Here is a 25,746-nt window from a genome sequence, read left to right as displayed (position 1 = left end):
TCCTTGTTTAATAGCATGCTGTTTAGTGTCCATGTGTTTGATTTATTTGGATTATTTTTATTGTAGTTAATTTCCAGTTTTATGCCATTATGGTCTGAAAAGATGCTTGATATGTTTTCTATCTTCTTGAATTTGAAGAGACTTTGCCTATGTCCTAAAATGTGGTCTATCTTTGAGAATGTCCCATGTGCACTTGAGAAGAATGTATATTCTGTGGCTTTGGGGTGGAATGTTCTGAAGATGTCAATTAATTCCATCTGGTCTAGTGAGTCATTTAGGATTGATATTTCTTTGCTGATTTTTTGTTTAGATGATTTGTCGAAGGGTGACAGTGGGGTATTAAAATCTCCTACTATGATTGTATTGCTGTTAATATCTCCCTTAATGACCTCCAGCAGTTTTTTTTTTTATGTATTTGGGTGCTCCCGTATTGGGTGCATATATATTTACCAGGGTTATTTCTTCTTGTTTGATTGCTCCCTTTAGTATTATGAAGTGGCCTTCATTGTCTCTTGTTATGTCCTTCACTCTGAGATCTAATTTGTCAGATATAAGTATTGCTACCCCAGCTTTCTTTTCATTTCCATTGGCCTGGAAAACCTTTTTCCATCCCTTCACCCTCAGTCTGTGTACATCTCTTTTTCTGAGGTGAGTTTCTTGTAGACAACAGATGTATGGGTCTTGTTTCTTATCCAATCTGTTACCCTATGTCTTTTGATTGGAGCATTTAAACCATTTACATTTAATGCTATTAATGATAGGTACTCATTTGATGCCATTTTTATTCTATACCCCTGTGTTCCTTCTTCGCTTCCTATTTCTTTATTTTTACAGTAGACCCTTTAGCATTTCTTGCATTGCTGGTTTGGTGGAGATAAATTCCTTTAGTCTTTTTTTGTCTGTGAAGCTCCTGATTTCCCCTTCAATTTTGATTGATAGTCTTGCTGGGTACAGTATTCTTGGATTCAGACCCTTTCTTTGCATGACTTTGTATATTTCATCCCATTCTCTTCTGGCCTGATGTTTCAGTTGAGAAATCAGTTGTTAGTCTGATGGGGGTTCCTTTATATGTAACTTTCTGTCTCTCTCTGGCTGCTTTTAAGATTCTAACTTTGTCATTGGTGTTTGCCAGTTTAATTATAATATGTCTTGGCGTCGGTCTTCTGGGATCCATTTTGCTTGGGACTCTGCGAGCATCTTGGATTTGTGTGGGTTTTTTCTTCTCTATCTCAGGAAAATTTTCGGTCATTATTTCTTGAAATACGTTTTCCATATCTACCTCGGTTTTCTTTCCTTCCGGAACCCCTATTATTTGAATATTGTTTTGTTTTGCATTGTCCCAAAGCTCCCGTAGGCTCTCCTCCTGCTTTTTAATTTTTTTTCTAGAAGCTGCTCTAATTGGGTATTTTTTTCCATCTTGTCTTCTAGCTCACTGATGCGATCCTCTGCTTCTTCTAGTCTGCTCTTGATGCTTTCTATTGAGTTCTTCATAGTAGCGATGTCATTTTTCATTTCATCTTGAGTCATCTTCATTTCCTCTTGGGTTTTTTTCATTTCCTCTTGGGTCTTACTCATATTGTCAAATTTGTCTTCCATTCTTTTTAGCCATCTTAAGATCGTTACTCTGAATTCTTGCTCTGGTAGGTTGCTTGCCTCTATATCGTTTACTTCCTTTTCTGGTGAAGCCTGCTTTTCTTTCATATGTGGGCTGTTTTTTGGTCACCCCATGATCTAGGATGTCTGGTTGTGTAGTTCTCTCTCTCCTGCTTTGATTTAAAGGCACAAAATACAACACAACCAGGTTCAACACACAAGGCACTGAATAGAAATGTGTTTGCGATATTAATAACCACCAATAAGGGTGACTAGAACCCAGCTAACAAAAACATACAATCAAACAAAAAGCATAGGCAAATCAATCTTATAAAAGAAAAGCATACAACTTCAGTAAAGTTAACATTCAACATACAACTTCAAAAAGTTAGAGAGAAAGACTTTTGTTTTTTTTTGTTTTGTTTTGTTTTTAGGACAACTGCGAGGGAGGTGTGAATGGGTTTGGAGCAGGTAGTTGGAAATTAGATATATACAAGTAGGGTGAAATTTAAGAGGGAGTAGACAGAAGGAATGGGGGAAATCTAGAGCAGGAAAGGGTTAAGATAAACAGGGTATCAAAGGAAAAGATTGGAAAGAGGGTGAAGGCATAAAGGTAGGGTTGAGATAGAATAAAACGTTGGAGAAAGAAGGATAGATAAAGACTGTAGAACAGTAATCCTGAAATTAAAAAAAAATAATCAAATGAAATAAAAATAATAAAAATAAACAAAAGAAATTAAGATGAAAAAGGTAAATTAGTAGTAGTAATAATGTTGACTACATATACAATGTAATAATTATCAAGATAAAATCAAGTGAGGAAAAAGAAAAACAAATAGTTTCTTGAGTAAATGTTGCAAATAATGAAAACAAAAATAAAAAACAAAAATTTAAAAATTAAAAAAATAATAAAATTTAAAAAATTTAATTAAAATTTGCAGTAATGAAGGTCATTCGCTTTCTCTATTGTTATGATCCAGTCCTGATTTTTAGGCAGGTTTTGCTTTGTTTTTATTACACTAGAGTCAATTTGTGAATTAGCCTCTGGGGGCAGTGTTTCTAGGTTGACTTCCAGACTGTAGAGCAGGGGTGTCGAACTCAATCAGAGAAGGGGCCAAAATCTAAAATCCAGCCTAAATCGCGGGCCGAATGGTTTACTGAACAGTCATAAACTGACAATGTTAACCAGAAATGTGAATTTAAAATGAGTGGAACAATCTTTTCCTTAACAGTGCTGTTAACCAACTCACATGCTATCAAGCAAAACAGTAATATTGGTATCAAGCAAAACAGTAATATTGGAATGTACCTAAAATGCTCATTGTTTTGTTTTCTGGCTAGATGTCTGACACCGTTTTCCCCGGATCAATGAGTCAATGTTCGGTTTTATTTCTTGGGCTGTAGCAACCCGCAAAACAGCATGGAGGTTGTCATCGGTAATGCGTGATCTGTGCTTGTTTTTGTTCAGATTCATTATTGAAAACATCTGTTCACAAAGATAGGTGCTCCCGAACATGGATAGAATACAGGCAGCATGAAGTCGGAGCTCTGGCATTGAGTCAGGGGGCAGTAGAGGGTAGAAGCCCTCAATTTCAACATCCTGAAACCTTGATTTCAGGCCACTGTCAGACTGAAGCTCGATTATCTCCATCTGAAGGTGATGGGCCACATTGTTGACATCAACTGTAAAAGGATTGGCAAAGATGTCAAAGCCTGAGTGCTGTGTTCTAAAGTCAGAGAAGCGCCGCTCAAATTCACTTAGTAAACGGCTAACTTTGGTAGCCAGCCGACTGCAAGGAAAAGTACCAGAAATAGTGGTTGAGATACTCAAACAAACGGGAAAGTGGGCAAGATTGTCCTGTTCCAGTTGGGACTTCCATAGTTGAAGTTTATGCTGGAATGCTGTGATCATATCAGACATCTTCGTGATGACTTGTTTGCGTCCCTGCAGCTTCAGATTCAGTTGGGCGAGATGCTCGCATATGTCACACATCATAGCAAAATCACATAGCCAGGCGGGATCCGACAGTTCAGGCAAGGGCTTTCCTTTACTTTCCATGAAAAGAGCAATTTGTTCTCTGAGCTCAAAAAATCTTTTGAGGACTGCGCTCTTGCTCAGCCATCTTACTTCTGTGTGGTATGGCACGTCTCCATGCTCTGCACCCACCTCCTGTAAAAACTGCTGGAACTGGCGATGATTCAGGCCACGTGCCCGTATAAAGTTAATAGTTTTAATGACTGTGGTCATTATGTCATTCATGTCCAGAACTTTTCCACACATAGCCTCTTGGTGGATAATGCAATGATAAGTAATCAAGGGTGTGTGGCAGTGACTTTTTTTGCATTCTTTCCTTCATTAGTCCAACCAAGCCTTTCTTTTCTCCGCACATTGAAGGTGCGCCTTTGGTAGTTAGCCCCACCAACTTTTCCCAGGGTAATTTAAAATTATTTATAGATTTCTCCACAGCCTCAAATATATCTCTACCAGTCGTCGTCCCATGCATGGCAGCTACATCCAAAAGTTCCTCAGTGACAGAGAGGTCGGTCTTCGTAGCACGTATAAAGATGGACAGCTGCGCTGTATCAGTGTTGTCTGTGCTTTCATCGATAGCAAGTGAAAAAGCGAGATAACTGCATGCCTGTTCGGCCAGCTGTGATGATAGATTTCCTGAGAGTTCTTGAACTCTATCTGCAATGGTGTTTCTTGACAAACTGACATTTTGAAAACTCTGTATCTGGTCTGGGCATACTTGCTCACACACTTTTAGCATGCATTGCTTAAAAAAGGCACCCTCTGAAAAACACCTTGAAGTACGGGCAATTTCTTCAGCCACTATAAAGCTTGCTTTCACTGCAGCATCATTTTTCGCTGTAGCCTTTGTAAACATTTGCTGCTGTGATTGTAGTTTGCCTTTTAGTTCTTTAACAATTTTATGCTTTTCTTCCAAAGTATATTTGCCATACTTAACATTATGTTTGGTGTCAAAATGACAACGTATATTGTACTCTTTCATCACCGACACTGTCTCATAACACAATATACACACTGGTTTGCCCTCTCTAAGCACAAACATGTATTCATTTTCCCATTTGTCATTAAATTGTCTGCCTTCACCGTCAACTTTTCTTTTCCTGGACATTTTGGGATCAATATTGGCAGTAAAAGATGTAGTTTATTGGAAATCTGCGTTAGAAGGAAAAAGTTGAAAACTGCACAGGGATAGCTTGATTTGGCAGATGGAGTGGAGAGAAAAAAAGTCAGTCAATAAATGCCTGGCTGGGTACAGATAGCAGATTCTGTTGCGATTTTTATGCCTGCACTTTATGCCAGGAACTGGCAGCTTCTGCTGTGTATTTTTTATGCCCGCACACTCACTCTCTCCTCTGCTCTGCCACCCGCACAACCACATCGGATGCCGGACTATAGGTCACGCCTCCTGAATCTCGCGTGACTTGTTATCTATGCGCATGCGTAATAGATAGCAAGTAAGGTGGCCAGCGAGGCAGCCGGTGAAATCACAAGCCTCCTATGTCCCCGCGCGTCATTGTGATGGAACACAGCGGAGTGCAGTGATGACAGCGTGGTGCAGGCCACATTGCAAGGCCTGGCGGGCTGGATTTGGCCCGCGGGCCTTGTGTTTGACATGTGTGCTCTAGAGCCTTTCCAGCTTTTTTTTTTTTTTTCGTCCTCTCTGAAGCTGGAACTACGGAGTGGGCGGAGGGGGCAGGTCCGAGCAACTGGAATCTCCCGCAACTCTCTGATATCCCTCCGAGCCGGATCCAAATGTGTTGCTCTTTAGATATCTCCCCTGTTAGGAGCCCCGTCCACTTTCAAGGGTGACAACAGCCCAACAGCGGGGGCTTCTACTTGTAATCACCGCCCTTGTCCTCCAGCTTCTGCGAGCGTGCTCTGTGCGCGCAGGCTTTTTGTTTTCGCTGCGAGCGCTCTCCACCCTCTCCCCGCGAAATATGACCTTTTCGCTGAGCAGTGGGGCAATCCTGTGAGGGCAGGTGTTCGAGCCGCCTGGGATCCGCGTTCTGGGAGTCACAGATGCTTGGTGGTCGCTGCGGCTGTGGATATTCAGGCCTCTGACATGATCCTATCTTCCTCTCAAGATGGCGAGGTTTCCCCGTCCAAGCTGGTAGGTAGCTCCGGGCAGGGACACAGCCCTCGTGGGTGCTTCCCTGTGAGGGGCACCTCTGTCAGCAGCCCCCCAGCAGTTTCTTCTGGTGTTCACTGTCTCCCAGCTTGCCGATAAACACTCACAGCACAAGACCCTCAGTTGCTCTCTCTTTCTGCTTAGGGAGAGGGCTCAGAATCCACCCATCTATTCTTCCGCCATCTTACCTCCTCCCTCATCAATATTTCTGATTCTCTATCCCTCTTCTTTCCTCTCTGTAAAAAAAAATCAATAAAATATATTAAATAAACAAACAAACTTGTACACTGCTTTCAACAATTTCCAGAAAATTGATAAAAATCATGTATGCAATGATTTATACGGCTGTACATATGTTTCCATATATGCAAAATAAATTTTTACCTTTAATAAAACATTTTAAGTCTACAAAAAAGAAAAACCATCCAGAAGTCATCATTTCCCTTGCTTTTCCCCTCTCCTTCCCTTCCACTCTAGCATAATAATTAGTTTTGGACCTAATGTTAGACCTCTTGGGTGTAACATTCTTGGCTGTATAACTTACTGTTTGGCCTTAGGCAAAATATTCAACTACTTTGAGTCTGTTTTGTCTCTGGAGTGAAGATTATAATTGTACTTTATTGACTTCCTATGAGAACTTAAAGAGATATGTTGGGTAGAACTAAGAATAGTGTCTGATACCTAATGAGTACTCATTCAATGTTATCATTATTCCAGGTTGCTTCAATCTCCTTTGCAGAAAAACTTGTTTGTTGATCTTGGTATGTAGTTTCTTTAGAGCCTTCAAATGTCTGCTCTCCCACCTGCTGCCTTCTCCTTTCCATCTTTTCATGATTCCCATTTCCTCACAATAAGCTTTAAAAGTATTCTTGTGTGGCCATCCTGACTAGCCTTATGAATATAACCATTTCATTCACTCAGGTGTTTTCTCAACTCCTAAGTCAATTGTTTCTCACAGCTGCATCAACTTATAGTTCCTTTGTACACCAAGGTTTATGTGTAGTCAAGTTATTTTTCCCACTCCTATTTTGTTGTTGTTATGATGGGTTGGAAAGATAGCTGGACTAGTGTTGTAAGAACTTAAGTGACAATGCCTCATCTGATACTCACTAGTGGTGTTACTTTGGACAAATCCTTTAGGCTGCCTGGGTCTCATTTTTAACTTCGGGAAAATGGGAACTGGGCTAAGAATAAAAGCTAACATGACTGATTTCTGTAAGTCAGACACTGCTCCAACAGTTTTACAATAATCTATAAAGTAAAATCTACAATTATGACCATTTTACAATGACACAACTGAAGCTCAGACTGCTAACTAGTTTGCTTTAGCTGAGCCAGATTTATTTAACAATTGAATTTGTACTTTTATATTTATGATGATCCTAGAAAGTAATAAGTTTCTTGGCATCTAGACTGATATTTTGTTTTTTTTCCTTGTATTTTTAAAAATATAATTTTTGTATAAATCAGGGAACCAAGTATGTTGATTACCTACCCATCCATTTGAAAACTAAAAGTATTTAGGTTTACTTTGAGGAACTGAAGCTAACCAAATTTTGGGCAAATTAACACACACACACACACACACACACACACATACACACACACCTGATATAGGTGGAAGAGCATTATCAACATTTTTGAAAGAATGTAACTCATTTTTTAAATCATTGGTTTCAAAAATATTTAAAAAATATAAAACTTAGACTTTTGAATTCAAAATTCGTTGGGGATTTTTAGTTCTTTTTATGGGTATAGAACTAGGTCACTGAGTAATGTTTATAGATTTTTTTTTGGTTGTTAACCTTTAAGAAATTATGTTGACTTTGGGATAAAGAGTTGTATTTTTATCTCAAAAATATGATAAAGATGGTAAATTGGTGTTTACACAGTCTGAGAAAAATAGACCATTAGAGAAGCCAGAGCTGGGCTATATTCTACAATCAAGCTGGTTAATTTTCCCTTAATGTCAGGAAACTAAATAAAAAATTTAAGAGATTTCAAGGCCTCTCCATCCTTCTTGAATGACCCTCTTTAATAGGAATTATTCAGACCACTGAATAAGAATATAATTGCCTGCCAGTGCTAGTCAAGATTCTAGAGAATTCAAGCAAAATGTTCCTTAACCTTTAGAGCAAACTGGGTTTTCTTTAACTTGATTTACTCTGCCCATCAATATTTCCTGGAATGTTATCCACCAAATGCTATTTATTTGAAAAAAAAATTCTGTGTTTAGATATATTTGAGTAACTCTGAAATATAAAGATGTATTTTGCATATATGTAAACATAGGTACAGCAGAACTGAAAAAAAATTTAAATTATACTTTTTCTTAGAGTATTTAGTATTAAAAATACATGTAAGTTTTTGATCAACAAATATTTTTGAACACTTTCCATAGACTAGACACTGTACTACTAGCCTTTGGGGTATAGTAGAAGCATCATTTCTGCCCTTAGGAAAGTAAGGGCTGGTTTGCAGTTCTTATACTTATTTTTGGCCATAAGAACATTTTCTTTTTCTCTTCCTTCCACCATTCCTACCATTCATTTCTTCTTTCCTCTTTTCTTTTTGCCTTCCCTCCTCCTCCTCCTTTTTCTCCTCCTTCTCCTCCTCCTCCTTCTTCTTGGTGTGTGTGTGTGTGTGTGTGTGTGTGTGTGTGTGTGTGCGCATAGCATCCCCGGAGACTATTTTTCTGAGGAATGTGATTTGGGAAATGCAGGACTACAGTTATTAATTGATTCCCTGGATATTACTTTTCTCAGTGATTTCCCTAGAAGTCCAGATGCTAGAGAACAAAGCCAGGATGAGCACGCAATAAGGCAGATTCAACTGATGACTTTAGACACCAGTCTTCTCTGAGTGTACCCAGCCATGGTGAGCCCAGCACTGGGAGCATAGGGACAAGATGGGAAACAAATACTTGAAGTAGTGAAATCTTTCAATGGTTTAATGTCAACAGAGATGCTGATGGACAATACCTATATTTGGAAGTTTTCAAAATATTGATTACCAATTTGAATTCTAATCAGTGAATCTGAGGGTGCAGTGTCTTTTTTCCTGCCTGGGTAAAAGGAGGTGCCACCAAGAGACTACTCTGTGCTCATAGGGTTAAAGGACTCTGGTTATCTTTTCTTTGTGAAGAAGAACCAAGCAAGGGTTTGAGATAGTGAGACCAATGTGGTTGGACAGGAGAAGGACATTAGTCAGTAATGCAAGAGGTTGGGGAACTGATATTACTTCCAATCTGAGGCCAACTGACTTAAATCTTACATAGAACTGTAGACCTTCTGTCCATAGCACCCTGACCACAGCTTTACAAAATGAGTGACTAGTTTATGGTAATAGGATGGCACCAGGAAAGGAATGTTTTCAATGTTAGATAGACCTAAGCTGCTTCATTTTTTATTCAGTGCCTGTGACTTATAATTATTATGCCCTCAACTATGTGCAAAAGCCCTGTGAACAAGTTACAAAGATGGAACAAACAGGAACTTTGTCCCCAAAGAGCTTATGATTTGAATGGGAGATAAGGTATGTACTTTACCCATGATAGAAGGCAAAAATGGAATAAGGATCAAAGAGCGTTATAATGTGCCTTTTAGCCTTATATTTTCCATTTAAATTTCATTTGTTTGAAATAATAAGTGCCTTTCTAGCATATGAATATTATATCACTGTGAATCCAATTTCTTAAGAAAAAAGTATTTTGTTGTAAACATATCAAAATTACATCTATCTATCTCCACTTTGGTTGCATTTCTAGCAAATTTTGCTTTTATTTGTTAAAATTAGTCATTAGTTAAACTGTTAATTTTAGTTCTACTAATAAATAATTTGAACATGTATAGTACTTTCTAAATTTCAACCTGCTTTCATATCTATTTTCTCATTTGTTCCTTCTAACAGTTAGATGGGGTAAGAAAGATGTAGCACTCCTATTTGACAGATGAGGAAACTGAAGCATAAAGTCATTGGGTGACTTATCTAAGTTCAGCAAATCCTATATAATAAAAGCCTAACATGCTAAGTGTCCGGTCGACTGATTGTCCATTCAACCAATCAATGATGTGCCAAGGCTGCTCAACTGCTCACTATGATGTGCACTGACCACCAGGAGGCAGACATTCTGACAAGTAGGTTAGCTTGCTGCTGGGGTCCAGCTGATCGGGACTGAGCGGGATAGGCCAGACATGCTCTGGAGCCCTCCTGTGGTCCTTTTCTGGCTGGCCAACCTCCAACATCTCTCCCCAGCCAAGATTGTGCAATGGTGGGGTCCCTAGGCCTGGCCTGCGCCCTCTTGCAATCCAGGACCCCTCGGGGGATGTCAGAGAGCCAGTTTCGGCCTGATCCTACAGGCCAGGCTGAGGAACCCCACTGTTGCACGAGCTGGGCTGGAGAGAGATGTTAGAGAGACAAATTCATGCACCATGCCTCTAGCGAGGTAATAAAACCAAAATTTACTGGTTCCAATTCCTGTGTTGTTTCTTCCAGACTGTGGTTTTCCAGCTTTTGGGCTTCAGAATCTCAGAAAAGCTACAAATTCTTTGCAAGACTTGAGTGAATCCAAACATACATAAAAAAGTGAATGGTAGCCTAAAGAAATACATTCTCATGCATACATCCACTATTATTTCTCCATGTAATTAAGATGCTATTGTGAGATTCTGTGAGGCAGTGGGGATGGCAAGAGGATGAACAAGTTTGAGGCATTGAAAGATGATGACAGTGGTGACCATGATCAGAATGAAGAAAACAGCACACAGAAAGAAGGCGAGAAGGAAAAAATGGACCTGGACAAAAGAGCAGTAGCAAGAGGAAGGCAGTTGTCCCGGGACCAGCAGAGCATTCCCTGAAGTACAACTACACTTTCTGGTACTCCAGGAGAAGGCCCAGTTGACCCACCAGCTCATAGAGCTATGAACAGAATACCCAACAGATTGGCACCTTTGCTTCTGTGGAGCAATTCTGGATGTTTTATAGCCACATGGTACATTCTGGGGACCTGACAGGCCACAGTGACTTCCATCTCTTCAAAGAAGGAATTCAACCCACGTGGGGGGATGATGCAAATAAAAATGGTGGCAAGTGGATTATTAGGCTGCGGAAAGGCTTGGTATTGCCTTGCTGGGAGAATCTCATCCTGGCCATGTGGGGGGAACAGTTCATGGTTGGGGAGGAGATCTGTGGGACTGTGGCCCCTGTTTGGTTTCAGGAGGACATTATTTCAATATGGAATAAGACTGCCAGCGAACAAACAACCATAGCCTGAATCTGGGATATGCTTTGGCAAATGCTTAACCTACCTCCCTATACCATTACGGAATACAAAACCCACACGTACAGCACCAAAATGCCAGGTGGTTGGGCCCCCAAACACTCCTTTTTCAAAATCTCTGGAAGATGCAGTTAATGTGCCATGACCCTCTCCCTCTCTGGATGGCACCATCACTGAAGCTGGCCTCATCAGAGTCTCTTGTTCTGTCCTGGACAAGAGGAATTGGAAAAGCATTTTATGTTTTAAGAACAGGCTGACACACAGCAGCTACAACAACAGCTGAGATCACTTAATAAATTGTGCTAAACTTAAAAAAAAGACGCTATTGTGATAAATATATAATCTCCTTTAAGAAGGTAATTAACTCATATGTTGTCTGTCGTTATACATTTTCTTCAACCATTATATGGAATGTCTATTAGTATTGTTATTATTTCTTTTTAAAAAATACATTCTTATTGATTTCAAAGATGAAGGGAAAGTGAGAAAGAGATAGAAACATCAATGATGAGAGAGAATCACGGATCAGCCACCTCCTGTACATCCCACACTGAGGATCGAATCCAAAACCGGGGCATATGCCCTGATGGGAAATTGAACTGTGATCTTCTGGTTCATAGGTTGACACTCAATCACTGTGCCATGCCGGCCTGGCATTGTTGTTATTATTTCTAAATTGGAAAAGGAATCTTTGTTGCGTACTCCTCCAGAAGGGAAATGATCAATTATTTTAAGTAAAATGCAAATCAATCCACTGAAAACACTACCAAGAAAGCTAGTTTGCTTCTTCTCTTTCGTTCGTCCTTTCTCTCTCTTTCTCTGTCTCTTTCTCCTTCCTTCCTTCCTTCCTTCCTTCCTTCCTTCCTTCCTTCCTTCCTTCCTTCCTTCCTTCCTTCCTTCCTCTTTTTTATTTTTAAAAGAAACTTCCAGCTGGTTAATGCTTTGGAAGCCTGTGGTTTCTTTGAAGTCTAACGCGCTATTTTTAGTCTGCACCCCAAGGTCTGGAATTCTCATATTGACCCAGATGACCAAATTTTCCTTTTCACTAAGCTATTGATGAGACAGGATACAGAAGTCCATTTCTACCTTTCTCTGTGCAATTGCTCTTGTGAGATATTAAGTATCTATAAATAGGTCATCCAGAAAACAACAACCAAAAAAAAAAAATTCACCTTATAATGTTATATCAGATTAAACAAATAACTGGTTCTGCTACCGTTACATAAAATGATAAAATATGTCCATTTAAATCCTCAATAAAAAAGGCACAGTTTTTAATTGGGGTTTTAAAAAAATATGTATTATCTGGGGCCAGAAAAAAAACAATGGCAGACTACAGGGAAGAACACCACACAGGGAAAACAGAGAAGTAGGAAAGAGAATCCTACCAGCCCCCTCCCTCTTCTCCCATTTGCCACATGCCCCTCATTGCGAGGACACTTTGCAGATGAAAAGAAGCAGTCTTAAGAAGTATGCTGGTATATCCTGGACAGTATCCCCCTAGCAAACTTGGAACCATAGTCTTCTCGCTTATCACCACAGACACAAACAATTAGGAATTGGCTTCTGTAAGGTACATTTTAAAACAGTTGAAAAATTTTAGAATTCCTTTTCCACTCTCTCATACTTGAACTTTGAGTCCCTGTAATAGCAAAATGGTATGCAAGCTTAGTTGCTTTATTGTTCAGAGATGGTCAGATTAGAAATGCCTTCAAAATAGGTTAGAGTGATACCAGTATTTATCCTTCTCTGTTCTTTTATACGTTTTTGTACTACAGAGAAGAGGCTGAAAGAAGCAAATCTTGCCAAACATGCAAATGAAGGAAAGAGTTACAGTAAAAGGTTATTTCCATTAAAAATGTGTTCTATTTTCTAAGAAAGCAAAAAAAAAATTAATTTAAAATTTGTTGCAAGAATTAACATGAATATGAAGTTTCAAAGTGTTTAAGGTCTTTCTCCAGTTTTCCTCCATTAAGCCCACTGCTTCTCGTATTCCGCTTTTTGTTCCATTCATTTCATTTGTTTGTGCATTGAAACTTGTTGCTGGTTATTGGCTAATTTATAAAGAAAATGATGGAAATGGTTGACTATTCTAAAGATAACAAAGAAGTGGGAGATGTATTGAGACTCCTACAGAAATTGCAAAAGTATCCAAAAAAATAATTTATAATAATTTTTAAATAAAGAGAAAACACAGTGTGCTTTCATACCCAGAGAAGATGGCTGAAGCAATCACATAAATACTCTGACATCTTTTCAGGAATTTAAGGAGGCCAGAACATTATGATGAGAACCCGTTTGATATGAAGAGAAGAGAGGAAGCAGCTGGTAAAGCAGAAAGAATATACCTAGTTGGATTTTGTTTCAGGCTTTTAGATAGTTTATATATATATTTTATTCATGTAAAATTTTATATTTAAAAAATTCTGCTGTCTGTGCTTGCGAGAAACCAATATTCAGTTGCTTTTCATGACTTACGGTGGTTATTTCTATAAAGTCACCATGAGCATTGAGCTATCTGCTCCTGGGGGAAATGCAGGGTTAGGATCCCATGGAAACTCTGGTCACATGTCCAGCATTGAGCAATACATAGCATTGTTTTTAATGTGTGTCTCTGTTTAAAGCCACCTCATTTGACATATATTGTTGATTCACTAACATTGAACTCATGGCTATCAGCGCTGTAACCCATGCCTGAAGAAAGCTTAGCTAAGACATATCACAGACTCCTTGTGCTTAACAACACTAGACAGCACTACAGCACTGTGCGTGGGGACCACTTTAAATAACAAAACCACCTGTCTGCTTACCCCACCCCCCACCCCAAGAAATAGAGCACAGAAATGAGAAAACTATATACATCATGAAATACACCTGTTTGCTATGAGAGCTGTCTTCTTGTTTGACCTCAGCGGGAATGTGCACTACATTTTTCTAACCAGTGCATACCTACAGGTGACCATGAAAGCTCTGAGGGTTGCAAACAAGTGGTACTGGAGGAGGCAAATTTGTAAATACAGAATCCATGAGTAAGGAGAATGGACTGTAACATATTCACCTTTGTGTCATCCTCCTGTCACTCGTAAGTACAATGCTGCTCAATCCATACATGCTACATAAATAGAAATAGTGTCCCTTAATTTTCAAATCCTAGTCTATTTTATGCTTTTAAGGAGTTTGTGGTACAGCCTCACTTTTTCTGCATGTGGATATCCAATTGTTCCAGCACCATTTGTTAAAATGATGATTATTTTTTTGATTATTCTTTCTCATAGAATCATCCTGTACTCTAAAAATCAGTTGACCATAGATGCAAAGGTTACTTTGCTGGACTCTCAATCCTATATCATTGATATATATTCTATTCTTATATCAGTATCACACTGTAAAGTTTAACTTTGTAAAGGTGAACATTTTAGAAGAATATGAATTCCATGTTTGTTAGGCTCACAATCTTTGCCCTTTGGGACTTAGAGATATTGCTCCTCTATCTCTGGCATCTAAAATTAATGACAATTCTGATGCCAATCTAAATTTCATTCCTTTGTAATATCTGTTAATTTTCTCTCCCCACAGCCCCCAGTTGGAAGCTGTTAGGATTTTTAAATTTTCCTTGGAATACTGAAAATTCATATGTATTTAGATTCTTTGAATTGGAACATCTCTGTTTTTCTTTGGTTCTGGGAAATTTTCTGCTTTTGTTTCATTTGTTACCTCTTTTCCTCTATTCTTTCTGCTATTATTTACAGAAATCCTGTTAAATGAGTTCAAAACCTATGAATCTAGTCAACATAACTGAGTTTCTTTTATACATTCCCTCAGTGTCCTTTCTTACTGTGTTCTGGAAGTACATATTGGCTTACATTTACAACTCACATATTTATCTTCTGTCTTATCCATTATTCTCCTCAGTTAATGTGTTGAGCTGTTTTTTTTTTTGTTTTTTTTTTAAATTGCATGTATATATTTTTTTGAGTTAAATTTTACTTATCATAAAAGGGGTAAGGTACAACCTCACTTTTTCTGCATGTGGATATCCAGTTGTTCCAGCACCATTTGTTAAAATGATTATTATTTTTTTAATTATTCTTTTTCATAAAATCATCATGTACGCTTGTTAAAAATCAGTTGACCATAAATGCAAAGGTTACTTTCTGGACTCTCAATCCTATGTCATTGATATATATATGTCTATTCTTATATCAGTATCACACTGTATTTTTTTAAAAAACATTTTTATTTATTTTAGAGAGAAAAGGAGGGGGAGAACGAGATAGAAACATCAATGCTGAGAGAGAATCATTAATCAGCTGACTCCTGCACACCCTACGCTGGAAATCTAGCCCACAATCTGGGCATATGCTCTGACTGGGGATCGAACTGTGACCACTTGGTTTATAGGTCAATGCTCAACTACTGAGCCACACCAGCTGGGCAGTATCACCCTGTCTTGATTACTGTAGCTTTGTATTCAATTTAAAAAATAAGTAAGACTTCCAACTTTGTTGGATTTTTCCCCTCAAGATGATTTGGCTCTTCTGTATCCCTTACATTTCCTAAGCACTTTAGAATCAACTCCTCAGATTCTGTAAAAATTGCAGCTGGGATTTTGATAGGGATTGTATTGAATCTGTAGATCAACGTGGGGCCTATAACAATGTTATCAATACCAATTCCAATACCAACTTCAAGTCCATCAACCTGAGATGTCTTTCTGTGGGTCTGGATCATCTTTAAATGCCTTCGGCAATGTTTTGCAGTTCTCCGTGTACAACTATTAACACTTCTTTCCAGAATGAAATGAGGCGCCATTAGGCAATCTCAAGCAGAAGAGTGAGGTGATGTGATTTATGTTCTAAAAGGATTCATGTGATTTATGTTTACTGAACAGGTCTGGCTTGGAAGGCCAAAAGTTTCATTTTATCCATCTTCGGTTTGAGACGCCTGACATCTCCAGTAGAAATATGGAGCAGGCAAATTGGATAGAGAGTCTGGAGTCCAAGGGAGAGGTCTGAGCTGGAGATATAAATTTGGAAATTGTCAGCACATAGATGGTATTTAAAGTAATACGTTTGCATGAAAGCCCTCGAGAATGAGCAGACGCGAGGAAGAGGTCCAAAGATGAAAACGTGGTGCTCCAGCGTGAAGAGAAACCCACAAAGGAGCCTGAGGAGTATCTGAGAGGTAGAAAGATGACCAGGACAATGCGGGGTCCCAGGAGCCAAGAGAATGAAGTGTTGAAAAGAAGAGTCAACTGCGTCCAATAACCCAGGACTGGTGTGCACAGAAGGGAGAGGGGAGAGAGAGAACTATGTGGGGATGTGTCCCTTTGTCTCAGCTCAGAACGTTTTCCTCCTCCCCAAAGCCTCTGTAAGTTCAGCCATGTGGTGATGTAAGGTGATGGGCTGGGTTGGGCGCCATGGTTGACTTGTTTTTGGTATGTGTAATCCCCCTGTCCCTCTTCTGCCTTGATTACTGATGATCCTGGCGAGGAACATTTCCATGGGGATGTGTGCATTTGCTATGCCTGGCGTGTGGACAAGTAAATACAAATGCTGCTTTATCAATTTACAGTACAATTGCTCCGTGGCCAAAAGCAGAGTTGGAAGTCTGCCTCCAACTGCCTCCAGGAGAGAGGCCAAACTCCTTAGCATGCCATATCAGTCTCCATCAGATGGCTTCATTTCTTGCCATCCGTCCCGCTTCTCCACCTCCTCTACCTTCCCCCACGCCTCCTCCGCCCACCGCATACCCCCAGGCTCCAGTGGCTCCGGACCGCTTGCTCTCATCTAGGCACACTGTGCTCTTCTATGCCTCTGCCCCTTACGTTGGCAATGCCCTTCCCGACTTTTGTGCTCAGGAAGGCACTGCTGGTCCTTGGAAGGACCAGCTCATGTGGAGTTTCCACCATATGGGCTTTCTGACCCATAGGCTGCAGGATTTAGTCCTCTCTCTGCTGCCTGCTCTCCTGTTGCATTCCCACATTGTACTGACATTGTTTGTATGTCTGACATTTCCACTGGGTTTTATAGTCTTCAAAGTCAAGGGTCTTACTTTTCCTGGTATCTCTTGCTCTGTCTGGCACATAGTAGGTATTTCATGATAATAACAGCGAACGTAAGAAAACAACTTAACAACATGCTTATCTCTGCGCTAAGTGCTTTTGCATGGATTTTTTTCCCCTCAGTTTATCCTAAAAACGATAAGGTTCCTTATTTTTTCCCACGTGATAGATGAAAAAGTGAGGTTCAAAGTGGTTATTAAACTCGCTGAAGGTTATATAACTTATATTTCAAATCCAGTTGGTTGCAGGCGCAAGTATTTAAATTCTGTTCTATAGCCTTAAATAAAGGAGAAAGACAGGAAGGGTTGTGATTCAAAGTTCTTTTTTCGTTTTCTGGTCCAAAACGCCCATATTTTATCTCGTATTCATTTTTTTAAATGTGCTTTTAATGTACTTTGCATCTTCCCTCTTTCAAAATGATTATGTGGCATTCTTTCCTCCTTCACATGTATTACAATAGTCCTATTTCTTTATCCAGGAGGCAACTCAAGCCCGGCCTGAGTTCAGGCAAAGGCTTAATCAGAAGTGGTGGGGTGGGAGAGGAGGGAAATCAGTGGAGAAGCAGGCCCCCCCCCCCCACACTGTACAATTCCTGGATGAATCTATCTCATTGTGATCTTTCCTGAGTGGTGTACTTGAGATAGATGGATGAGTGGGATGATCAATTGTATGTGTCAATGTGGCTAGGCTATACCCTACAATCAGCTGGCTCCTAATTGTTCGCCTGACTGCCTTCCTGATTGCCCCTAACCGCTTCTGCCTGCCAGCCTGATCACCCCCTAACCACTCCCATGCCAGCCTAATTGATGTCTAACTGCTCTCCTGCCAGCCTGTTGGCCCCTAACTTCCCTCCTCTGCTGGCCTGGCCACCCCTAACTGCCCTCCCCTACAGGGTTGATCACCCCCAGCTGCCCTCCCTTGCAGGAATGGTCCCTCTTAACTGCCCTCTCTTACAGTCCTGGTGCCTCCCAACTGCCCTCTCCTGGTGGCCATCTTGTAGTGGCCATCTTGTGTCCACATGGGGGCAGGATCTTTGACCACATGGGGGCAGACATATTGTGTGTTGGAGTGATGGCCAATCTGCTCATTACTCTTTTATTAGATTGCATAGAGGCCTGGTACATGGGTGGGGGCCAGCTGGTTTGCCCTGAAGGGTGTCCCAGATCAGGGTGGGGGTTCCCTTGGAGTGTGGGGTGGCCTGAGTGAGGGGCCTGTGGTGGTTTTCAGGCTGGCCACGCCCCCCGGTGACCCAAGCAGAGACCCTGGTATCTGGAATTTATTTACCTTCTACAATTGAAACTTTGTACTCTGGAGCGGAGCCAAGCCTCCTGCTCACTCCAGCTGCTGCCATTTCTATTTGGTTTTTGTGTATCTTCTATAATTGAAACTTTATAGCCTTGAGTGGAGGCCTAGGCTGGACAGGGTATGTGGAAAGCTTGGCTTCCCTTGCTGGAGGAACCTCTCAACTGTTCTCTGTGGCTGCAGTCATCTTGGTTGGGGTTTATTTGCATACTCGCTCCGATTGGCTGGTAGGTGTGTTTGGTGGGTGTGGCTTGAATGGAGTGATGGTTATTTGCATATTACTATTTTATTAGGTAGGATAATATGAATGTGAAGAGGGGCCAAGGAGTGGAATTGGAGGGTTGACTGTCATCCTTTAAGACTCTGCCTCTATGCTTCCTCACCTACACTTCCTTCCTCTGCCTCCTGGCCTAGGCAGTTCTTATTCTGCCTCACCTATTGTCAACAATATGATAATTTCATGCTGGTTTATTTATGTTTCCCCACTCTCTTTTCCCATCCCTCATATGTGAGTTTTAAAACCTCAGGATACAATTCATCTCTTTATCTATAGCACTTAGCTCAATGCTAGACTCATAATAGGAGGTGAGTAAACATTTATTGATAAGAGTTCACAGCCTTTTTTATTTTATTTTATTTTATTTTATTTTATTTTATTTTATTTTATTTTTTTTAGAGTTCACAGCCTTAGGTGCTCAGAGATGCCAGCCCAAACCAGACCAAGGAGGGCTATCCTAAGCAAGCAGTCTCTGAGGACCATTGGAAGGGAAACTACAGCCAGTTGTTCTGGCTCTATTTCCCTCCATCCATGTCCTGGTGCCTTCAGGAGCTCACAGTTCTCTGGGTCTCTTCTCTACAAGGTGGTCTTACTAATAGACTTCAGGCAGTGCTTCTTACTTGATACTGCTTCATTGGAAGACTCAATTGCCACCTCGCACACAGGCAACTCTCTCAAGGCATCTTGGTATCTTGAGAGACCTGTGGATATTTCCATTTTCACCAGTGACTTTCCCTGGGCTCCATTCATTCTTCTCTTTGGTGGCACCAGAGCTTGAACCATTTCTGGAGGACACAGTGTGCTGGATAGGTGTTTTTGCAAGGTGAGATGCAAGGGCCCTCCCTACAGGAGAAAGGAAGCACAGGTACTTCTAGAGATAGAACACCCACCCAGGGGATGCTCTGATGGGGTCCAGGGATGGACTTTCTTCTGCACATGGGCCTTCCCCTCAGACATATAAATCACTTCCTGGAAATACACAAAAAGAAAGGAGAGAAGCCCTTTCTTCTTTTCTTCGTTTAGGGATCTATATTTTTTGGACTTATTCTGTTATGTCTGCTGCATATCTCTTCTTTGTTGTAAGCAAAAAATGACAGAACCTCATGTCTATTGAATAAAGAATTGTTGAAAGAACTAAAATTGATTGTAAACATGAAAATAAAATTGAAGAAATGGCTGATTCTAGGATTGGGGTAGGAAATGACATAAGATGAGCCTGTGCATCTTGCAGTGCCCCAAAGTAAGGAAATGCTAAGATGTCAACCCAAGAACTTTGATGCATATATGCTTAACTCGTGGACACAGACAATAGGGTGGTAATAACTGGGGTGGGGGAGGGGTGTGGGTGTGAGCTAGAAGGGGTCAGTGGGAGAAAAAAAGGGTACTTTCAACAATAAAGATTAAAAAAAAATAATTAAGGAAGTGCTGAAAAGAAAACTAAATAAATAGAAATGTACATTGATGTGTGTATGCCAAAGGGACACCAGAGTCATTGAAAGAGCTGCCACTAGCCACAGCTGGAAAAATGCAAGCAAAAGATAAAGTAGTTGTGGATTATAACCCAAAGTATAAAATAAATATCCATGAGTTCACACTGATATAGACAAATGATCGAATGAAAAAATAAATGGGGAGAAGAGATAAGTCTCCCATATAAAAGTTCAAATAAGTTGCAATATCCTCTCTAAAGGAAGGGGTGTAGGCTGACACTGTGAAACTACTTACAAAATGTAATCGATGCAGAAAAGGATAAAACATAATTTTATAATGGCTAAAGCTGGCAAACATCGCTTCAGCCAGGTGGTCAAGTTCAACATCAATAATAAATAGTTACGTTGATCTATGCATCCTTGATATGATGTGAAGAAGATAGCCCTTTATCTCTGTGATCTTCCTCCCCAAACCTATAACCGTAGACTAAACATGAGAAAAACATTAGACAAACTCGAATAGAGGGACATCCTACAATTTCCTGACCAGAACTCCTGAAAAAATGTTATCATTAAAAACAAGGAGAGTCTGAGACTGTCACAGCCAAGAAGAGCTTAAAGGGCCATGACTACTAAATATAACAAATGCAGTATCCTGGATGGGTTTCTGTAACAGGAAAAATGACATCAGGTAAAAACTAAGAACATCTTAATAAACTGTGAACTTTATTTAATAACTAGAAGCCTGGGTGCATGAAATTTGTGTGCTGGAGGGGGGTATCTTTCAGCCGAGCCTGCACCCTCATCAACCTGGTACCCCTGGGGGATGTCCAACTGCCAGTTTAGGCTCAATCCCTGTGGACTCAAATGGGTATTAGAGTATTCAGACATCCCTCTCACAATCCAGGACTGCTTGCTCTTAACCATTCACCTGCCTGCCTGCCTGATTGCCCCTAACTGCTCCTCTGCTGGCCTGATTGACACCTAACTGCTCCCTTCCTGGTATGATTGCCCCCAACTGCCCTCCCCTGTTAACCCAATCACCCCCAATTGCCTTCCCCTGCAGGCCTGGTCACCCCCAGTTGCCCTCCCATGCAGGCCTTGTTATACCCAATTGTCCTACCCTGCCAGCCATTTTGTGATGATGTGGGGGAAGCCATCTTGTGATGCTGTGGGGGCAGTCATCTTGTGACAATGTGGGGGTGGCCATTTTGTGATGCGAGGGCGTGGGGGCCAATTTGCAATATTAGCTCTTTATTATATAGGATTATTATATAGGATAATGTACTGGTACTGGTTCATTAATTTTAACAAATGTACTACATAAATGTAAGAAATTAGTAATAGGGAATACTGTTTGGTGGAGGGTATATTGAAACTCTGTTGTACTACTTTCTAAAATTTTCCACAAATCTAATACTGTTCTAAAATCTATTAAAAAACTGATGAGAAAAGAGGGAAAAATGTATAAGAGCCTGCTATAGTTGTAGAGATATACCGAATTAAGTGCATGCACACACATAGACATGTACACACACACACACACACACACACACACACACACACACACACACACACACAGTTTAACACCTTATTACAATCTGCTAAAATGAAGGCTCAGATATTGCATAGTAATTATGTGTCACCTGCCTTTTAAGTCACACATCTTCCTAGTAACTCTTTGGCCTTAGAACTGGTTATTGATTCTCATGACCATGATATCTTGAAGAGAAAAGGAAAGATAGAGGAAAGGAGGTGCTATGCCTTCTTGAAATACTTTCCCACTTAATTGACATTTCCTATTGTTTAAAGTTCTATTTATTATGGTTAAAATAATATGAAGAAAGAGTGGAGGAGAGAGTAAGTAGCTCACAGGCTAAACTTTTACGTTCTTCTAACCTTCACTCTTTAAACTCTGCCTTGGATGAAAAGGAGAGTAGATACTCAGTTGAAGGCAAATACTATTCCATATGAAGTTTAATATGCTTTCTTGACGTATCTTATGAAGTATGGTCTGGCAATGGTTCCAAACCCTCAAGAATGTTAAACTGAATTACCGAAAAGAGCAAAAATTTGATAAAATGTTCCAAAAAGAAGAAGGAAAATATGAAAGAGGATTTCTTAGGATTTTAGGTTCAGGGTCAACTGTGCCTAAATTGAAAATTAAGAGGGATTGAGGGATTTTTGAAGAATATACCAGAAAATAAGTAAGTCATTTATATTTACACATATTTTCCAACCTAAAGCCAGGACACAGTTTACAGGGACCAAGGGAAGAACATTCTCAACTGAAGCTGCTTTGGGAAATCTGGGTGGCAGAACCAGTGAAAAGTGAAGAGGGTAGGAAAAGGCAAAAGTAGAAGAATAGGTAAAGGGTAGATAAGCTATTGATCCTACCAGTCCTGCTTATCTTTTGTGATGGATATTCACAATTGCTAAACTAATATTTGTTCTTTTCTTCACACTAAATAAACACTTATTTTGTTGTATGTAAATATGCCTCGCTCCAAAGGGCATTTCCCATACTCCCTTTCAGCCGTGACTAGCCACATAACACAGTTCTGGACAATGAGATGTAAGCAGAAGTTGCTGAGAAGAGATCTGAGAAAATTCTTTGAAAGGAAGAGAATTAGGTGCCGTTTGTCTTTCCCCTCTTTTCAATGAAAGGATGGACTCAACATTTAACACAAAGAAACAGTCTTGCCACAAAGAGGCAGCATGAGAATAGGAGACACCTCCAAGGAAAAATGATGGGGTGGACAATCAGAAAGAACCTAGGTCCTTGAGAGCATCAGAATGTTACCATACATTCTTGGACTGTCAAATGGGTGGACTTGTTTTTCATGAGAAAAATAACCCCCCTAAATTGACTGGGTTATTATTTTAATGGCTTCTTGTTACTTCCAGCTGATCCCAACTTCAATAGATCAACCTCTTAATTAGAGCACTTTCTGAGCATGCCCAAAATTCTTTTAAGCAATGACCAAGAGCAAGAACTGCAAGAACTGATAGGATCTCTCTACCAGGAAGAAAGTAAATCTTCATAGGGACTCAAATGGGTACTAGAATTTTCTGGATAATCACTTTGTAAGTTATATAAATGTCTAATGACTATGTCACACCCCAATATTGTATGTCAACTGTAAGTGGAAAAAAAAAGGGATATAAACTTTGGCATATAAATCTTTCCTGAGTAGACCTCAAATGAAGTTGGTGCTGACATTTTAGTTTCTTTCTTAACTCATAGCCCTGTGGCTAAGCAGTGGCATGATGGAATGAAGTCAGAGGCCTTACGTTTAAGAATTATGTAGTTGCCATCGGCCTATGTAATCTTTGACCACTCTCTTAACTTTTTGTGTACCCTCTGTTTATTCATACATAAAACAGGCCTGACATTACCTATCTTGTAGGATTGTTGTGAAAATGGAATGAGATCTGCTGTGTATAAAATTTAGCATAGTTCTCAGCACATTGTAAACGATTTCCTCAGTGGTAAATGATGATTTTTATTTCAAATACATTTTTAAAAGCTTTACAAATTGCAAAGAGTATACAAGTATAAAGGATTAGTCTTCTGATGATAACTGTGCCAGTTATTAAGTTACCTTTCAACTCCAAACCCTCCTTTCTAGACTTAGCACTGCATTGTTGGGGCTAGAACTTGGCAAACGCCATTGGGGTTGCAACCATTCCACTCCTCTTCTTTTGGGCAACTGTAGAGGGAGACTGGGAGGCTGGAGGAGGAAAGGGTGGGGTCCTTTCTGTCTGCTTCCTGTTCTGTGAGTTGTGCTCTATGGCTATTTCTTCCCATAGTCAGGATTGACTCCAGGTTACAGCTTCTCTGACACTTGTAAATATTGTTTCCCCTTCAGAGTCACCAGCTACACATCCATTTTGTTAGTTGTATTTATTTTGCATTTATTTATTTTTCAAACTTGAACAGATTTGTCTTTTTGAAAGGGATGGAGCAGAGAGGTGTGGAATAGAAAAATACAAATGCAGCTATTTTGCTAATTTGTTTTATAACCACAACAAATTAAGCACAGAGAATGCCCTGCAGGAAACAACGTAATAAAAGTTCAAAGATCTATGTAGGTGTCCATTAGGAAAGGCTGAGCATGGCAGTCTCTGGTGTTTGGAATTTAGTCTGCAAGTCTTGTTTTGGGGTGGATCATGGGGTGTGTAGCACAGTCCATGCTGTCAACCAGATCTGAACGGAAGAATGGCCACTTGGCCCAGGTAGAGGAAGTGTTTGGCTTTATGTGTCATGTAACTACTGAAGTTCATCAGTTTGGGTCATATATCCTCCTCTATGTTATATTTCTCCAGAGCCTAAGAAGCACACTCCATGGAGTCCTGTTGCATCCTCTCTAACATATCTGCATGCTTGGTCATGGCCTCTCGGTCATGGCTCGTGGTTCCCTTGGAGCAGGGGCTGCCCTTCTGCACAGGTCTCCTTCCCAGAGGCTCAGCTTTGCCCACACCTCCTTTTCAGAAGTGCCCTCTTCTCAGGGTCTCAGGCCCATGGTCCTCCTCTCCCTCCACCAACACCAGCTGATCCCCACTCCCTTAGATCTTTGTTTCAGCTCTGCAAGGCTCCTCCTCTAAGCTTCTCAATTTTGATTAATTTCAGCTTCTCTGTTCCTAAAACCCTCGGGGTATTAGCTGTTTCCCCACAGTTGCTATCTCTGAGCTAAAGCCAGCCCATCCATATTGGCTTTCTAGAGTTGATTGCTAAATTTTCAGGAATTTTGCAAGTCCATTGTTAAATTGTTGGGGGATAGAAATCTGCCATGGTGGGAGTATGTACACCGGAAATTGGCCAATGCTATACATGAGGTTTCTCCCACCATGGAACTGGCTGAACTGAGAGCAGCACACCACTACAACAAAGTTCTCCTTTTACTCCTTTAGTGATTTAGTTAATCACTTTATATTGAGTTAGGAAGACTTGGTATTCATTTCTCTCTGTCCAACTAACTAGTGTGGCTTCTGTATCCTCAATGGACCCTGAATGTAGAGCTGTGTCTCTACCAACCCAGATGAACTCCAGGAAAACTGGTAAGTGTGTGCAGCTTTTTGTTTTGTTTTGTTTTGACAAATATCTTTGGTAAAAAGTGCCTGACACTTAGAATTTTTATAAATATCCAATCATCTTAGTTGTCTTATTAACATTTGTTAACATTGATAACATGAGTTGGTGCTGGCTCAGAGTCTCCTGTTTTAGGATATAGTTGGTAATTCTCTTCTTTATATAGAGAGGAATGAGATACAGCCACGAACCATATTTTTGCTGAGCAAGGAGGATGGCATGTTTCCTGGGGGAATGGGGGGTGGGGGGAGAAACAAGTCAAATCATTTTAAAACATGTTAGGGTACACTGGGTCATAGGAATCTTGTTATAAATCCTTGGTAAATGAAATACTATTTCCTATTCTGGCACTGGTATAGATTTGATTTCACAGTCAGGTTTCTAAAAAGCAAGGGATACTTGATATCTCTCATTCCTTAAGATATGTACTCTAGCTCTTGGTAAGGATACACTTTCTGTTCAGGCCTTTGATCTCAATTTTAACAGCATAATTTTGCTTATTAGACTTGGAGAAACCTGTCGTTGGCTCTCCAGATCTTTGATCTTGCTC

General features: G+C 40.1%; 2 pseudogenes; one reads left to right on the top strand and one right to left on the bottom strand.

Annotated features, from left to right (window-relative positions):
• The first annotated feature begins 10,425 nt into the window (after positions 1-10,425).
• On the top strand, positions 10,426-11,180 carry LOC118725373 (annotated as a pseudogene).
• Positions 11,181-24,304: 13,124 nt separating this feature from the next.
• LOC118712248 lies at positions 24,305-24,505 on the bottom strand (annotated as a pseudogene).
• Positions 24,506-25,746: the final 1,241 nt, after the last annotated feature.

The sequence above is a fragment of the Pipistrellus kuhlii genome, unplaced genomic scaffold (assembly GCF_014108245.1).
Source record: "Pipistrellus kuhlii isolate mPipKuh1 unplaced genomic scaffold, mPipKuh1.p scaffold_m20_p_1, whole genome shotgun sequence".
Taxonomy (NCBI): Eukaryota; Metazoa; Chordata; class Mammalia; order Chiroptera; family Vespertilionidae; genus Pipistrellus; species Pipistrellus kuhlii.
Note: the sequence above shows the minus strand (reverse complement) of the source record. Positions and strands in the feature narration are given on the sequence as shown.